We start from the raw sequence: 4958 nt of genomic DNA on the forward strand, positions 1-4958 counted from the left end.
TGCAGCAACATACTGTTCGAGCTTATTGCTTGTACTATGTAGCAGCTTTCGTCAAGCGTTCCTCCTGTCTTAACAGTAGGTGCGCATATCTGACAATAGCATTTTTATTAATGCTGCTTTATCTAGCGTTTTACTGCTATGCTTTCCTACACTTCTAGATCTTATACTAGCTATAAAGGCTGCAGCCTATAGTATAGTCTTTAAAGACTCTATTTAGCTTAGCTTTAGTGCAGCTCTAGCTATTAACTACATAAGTAATGCTACAGGTGGCAGAGTATTTAGAGGAGACAGATAGTTATCTCTAATCTTCCTTCTTTAATAGTAGCCTAGTAGGTCTACTTTGTTAAAATTTAATATATTATCTATAGTGTTATCTTTGTAGAACAACTCTGTCTCTAGCTAATAACTAAGTGTTAGAAGCTTAATTATTTTAATGTATATAGCAAATTTTTTTACTATGTTATGCATAAGGTTATCTATTAAGTCTTTAAGCTTACTACTAAAAATTAAGTATTTATTAAAAATAATATTATATGTATAAATTACTTTTGCTAGCAGTAGTATCTATACATAGTAGATGTTTAATAATTAGTACCTAACTAGATATCTAATCTACGCCTTTAGGTCTAGCCTTTATAGCTTAGATTTATTCTAATGTGTGTTATTAGTTATTATAAATGCTTTATAGCTATAAGATTTTAGATGTGTAAAGCTTAGCTTTTAAATTAACATAATAACTTTATTATTTAAAGCTGCTTATGTAAAAAAGATTTTGTATAGTGTCTTCTAGTTATTAGCATAGTTTAGCGTCTAATTATATAGGTATACGCTAGCTCTAGTAATGTATAGCTATACATTCTATAGTAAGTTAGCATCTAGTTATATAGCCTGTAACTTCTTCTTATTTACACCCTCTAAGCGTTTAGCTTCTCTGTTCTAGGCTTATGTATCTAGTGCTAAAGGCTTAATAGTTATTCTATGTAATGCTAGCTAGTGTTCTACCTTTAGTTTTACTGTTATAATCTTGTTATTAGCTTTAATAACTTTTACAGTAATATTATAATAGTTCTTTAAAAAGAGAATAAAAATTATAAAAGCTTTAATAATTAATTTAGTAAGCTTATTGTCCTTAAAGTAAAGGTCCTACTAAAGGCTAAAATACTTGTTAGTAATTAGCATTTAACTCTACTCTTTTATAATTCTTTATGCTTTATATGCATAGAAATTAATTAATAGTCTTTTACTAAGTCTACTGTTACTAATTTATAGTGCGCAGCTAATTTATTATTATATCTTAGCTCTACTACATAAGTTATATTAGACTGTTATAATTTCTTTAATTTACACCCTCTTAGCTTATTATATAAGGTGTTTAAGTGTAGCTAGTCTAGGGTGTTCTAGACGCTTATGCTATAGCTCTACTAATGCCTTTTATAGACTATGTTTAGTTCTTATGTTAATTATGTGTGTATAATATAAGCCTTTTTATAGTAGATAGTACTCTAATACTTATTAGCTATAGATTTTTATAAGATCTTTAATTATTATTTTATTTAGAGCCTTTAAAGCAGTTAGCTTTGTTTATGTGTCCTACTAGATTCCTTTCTATTATAGTAGGCAGAATAAGACTAGGTTGCACAGCAGGTCTAGGCACAGTGCAGTGTTATGTAGTATAAGACTATATGCTTAACTATATGTTCTATGCTTACTTTTTAAGCTTAGTGTAATTAATTTATAGCTTTAAATCTATATATAAGAGTTTCTAGACTAGATAAAGTTTTTTAGTGTTAGTAAATAATAGTTATAAATCTAATTAGAATTATTTATAATGTAGCATGTTAAGCTTAAGTTAAGGATAAATAATTCTTTTAGTAGATATTGTAACGGTCCTACGCAGAGAGCTCTGTCGCGCGTCACATGACGAGCTGCCCGTGCAGCCAATCAGGATATAGGGGGTGCGACTGGCGCAACGCTATTGGTTCGCTTAGCGCTAGCGTCCTTGCTAGCGCCTCAGCGCCGCGAGCACTTCTTCTGCAGAGCTGCCCTTAAAGCTCCCTTTCTCCTCTCTATCTTAGTGTAGCTGAAATAGAGCCGACCTACTCTGCCTTGCTTCCCTAGCTCTATACGGTAGTAGAGACAGTGCTTGTCATCACAGATATCTATTCTAGTTTAAATTAACTATAGCTAGTAATATAGCTGCCTTAACTCTTAATACTTTCTAGCTTTTAAGTTAGTCTTCTTATATCTCTAGCGTAAGTGTATGTAAACTTTTTAAAATTAGTATTTTTAAATTATGTCTACGCTGCTCTCTAAGTAGGCCTTAAAATTTTAAGTTATGCTTACGCTTTAATGCTATAAGCTTTTTAACTCTTTTATTTAGCATCTACTAGTCTAGTGCTCTGTCTAGATAGACATAGAAGCAGTCCTTTAGTGTATAGATGTGTCTACATGTAGGACATTTAGTGCCTTTTGTTTTAGTAGGTTTCTAGCTTAAAAATAACTTTCTATTATTTTCTTAATAACATTAATGTTAAGGTTTACTTTATTTTCTTAACATTATAACTTCTGCACTACAGGCGTCTCTATTTATGCCTTAGGTAGTTTTCTTACTTTTAGTAAAATATAATAAGTTATTTATTATAAAGGTAGCTTTATGCTTTTTTATACATATTAGATAATTTAACATTATATGTTTTTAAAAGCACTTTATTATTTTTTTTTAATTTATGTTTAGTGTAAACTGTCTACTTTTCTAAAAAGTTATAAACTAATAAGAGGCAACTTTATTTATAGTAGTTAAAAAGTCTTTTATAATAGCATTAAACTATGTTGTTTTTAGAACATTTTGTGTCTCTGCTTCTATAGCAGCGTAATTATACTCTGCTAGCTATAGGTCTTATATGCTTATGTTTTTTAGTAGCTTTAAAAATGTATTATATTAGTTACACATGTGTTCTTGTTTAAATTAGTTATTAACACCTACTATAGCTTTAAGGTTTATAATCTACTATTTAAGTAGTTAATCTAGAGAACAGCATGTACACTGTAGATGCAGGCTAACTGTTAACTAGATAAAGATAATAATTTATTAAAAGCTTAATTACTCTTTTTTATAATTATGTTTATTACTCTTATACTTGTTAGCCTTAATTTTATAGTATTTAATAGCTTCTTTAAAGGCTCTAACACTGCTTATTAATAGCTTGTTTATGTGCGTAGGCGTTTTAACATTAGAGGCTAGTAAAAACTTAGCTATTAGCAGCATCTCTAGAGCTCTTAGTTTAGAGATCATTTGGATGGTTAACTTAGGATCCACTTGCGGCCAGATGCTGTGCGCTACACATATTAATTGCAGCTGCATTATCCAGGCTCTGTAGTCAGTGTGGTCTCGAAGGACGACTGTCGCGTCTCGAGGAGGCTGGGTGGCTATTTTGTATTAATGGAGGCACTGAGACTCTTAATTATCAGATTAAAGCACTGTTTCTAGGCTTCCTAAGATAAATAATAGGTTTAGATATAATGTATAGGATGATGATTAATTGTCTTAGTTTATCAATCCTTTTTCTGCTCTACTTGTGTTGCTTAGCTTTTTGTTTTGCCGATCTATTGTGCGCGTTAATCCGTGCAATCTATTATGTGCAAAAATCGGGAAATTTCTTAGCGTTCCTCGGATCTTTTTTTTCCTTACTAAAATTGCATGGGAGATCACAATCTTAATAGAATTTCTAATATATTAACAAATCCTTCTTAAATATTGTTAGTAAGTTAAAGCCTTAAGTTTATATAGAGATACTGCTCTTAGCTTAATTTTTAGAGTAACAGGACAACAATGGGCCTAAAACAGAAGGCCAGAGCAGCCCCAGCTACCCAGACGCGTCAAATTGACCTTGGTGGCGACCCACCAGCCTATTCTACGCGTGCGAGGGCACAGGGCCTGTTAAGCAAGCGCAAGGAGACTGCTAGTAGCCTTAAGGATAGTTGTAACAGCTTTATTCTAATAGATTAAGATGTTATTAAGGACTATAACTATAGGCTAGGTCCTGTAGGTTGCTTAAAGCAAAGGGAGAAGGCGCTGCTTAATCTAATTAATAAACTTTTTATAATTAAAATATCCTTTCTTTATCCCTGTACAAGGCAGGTATCTGTTTACTGTATAGGCTAGGAGGATGGCCCACGTCTTCCTGCGCCTTATATCCTAAGTATATTAACTTTTATGGCCTACAGGCCTATAAGCCTTATGCTGCTAGCTAGTTTTCTTGTTAAAGATAGACTTATTAAGAAACACTAAATTATCTTGCGTAAACTAATAAAAAGAGCAATAGTAGAGCTCTTAAAGCTTCTTATTACAAGCCTGCAAGAAAGGCTGTAAGGTACGCCTGCTCTATCTATGCTAGGTGAGGTAACAGGAGATTGTAGATCTATTAACCTTCACGCCTCTTTCTATCTATAGCTAATAGGCTTGTTTGTCCTAGTATCTCTATCTGCTGCAGATTAACTTCTTAAATAGAGCTTTGCTATCTTTATTGCTAATTTTAGAAGGTCTTCTAAGCTTTATAGTAGGTGGCTTACAGACGCTGCTATAAGCCTTAAGATTGTTCTCTACATTATAAACTACATAGAGAGAACAACTCTTATAATTAGTAATTATAGTTCTAGGCCATCTAAGCAGAAGAAACTAACAGATGTTTATATAAACACAATTATTAAGCCCTTAGGTGCTTAGTTTAAGATATTAGGGTAATTAGGGCTAGCTAGAAAGGATAGAGACGCTATAAGCGCAATACATTGCAAATAAACGCGTTGTTACTTCTAAAAAAGTTAGTATAAGCGCTTCTCTATACAAACTAAAGGCTTTAACCTACTTAGGGCTAATCTAATTGTTATTTGTTAATATATTAGGAATTCTATTAAGATTCTAATCTCCCATACAATTTTAGTGGGGGAAAAAAAGATCTGAG

This window comes from Lindgomyces ingoldianus, assembly GCF_010093535.1.
Source record: "Lindgomyces ingoldianus strain ATCC 200398 unplaced genomic scaffold BDR25scaffold_23, whole genome shotgun sequence".
NCBI classification, from domain to species: domain Eukaryota; kingdom Fungi; phylum Ascomycota; class Dothideomycetes; order Pleosporales; family Lindgomycetaceae; genus Lindgomyces; species Lindgomyces ingoldianus.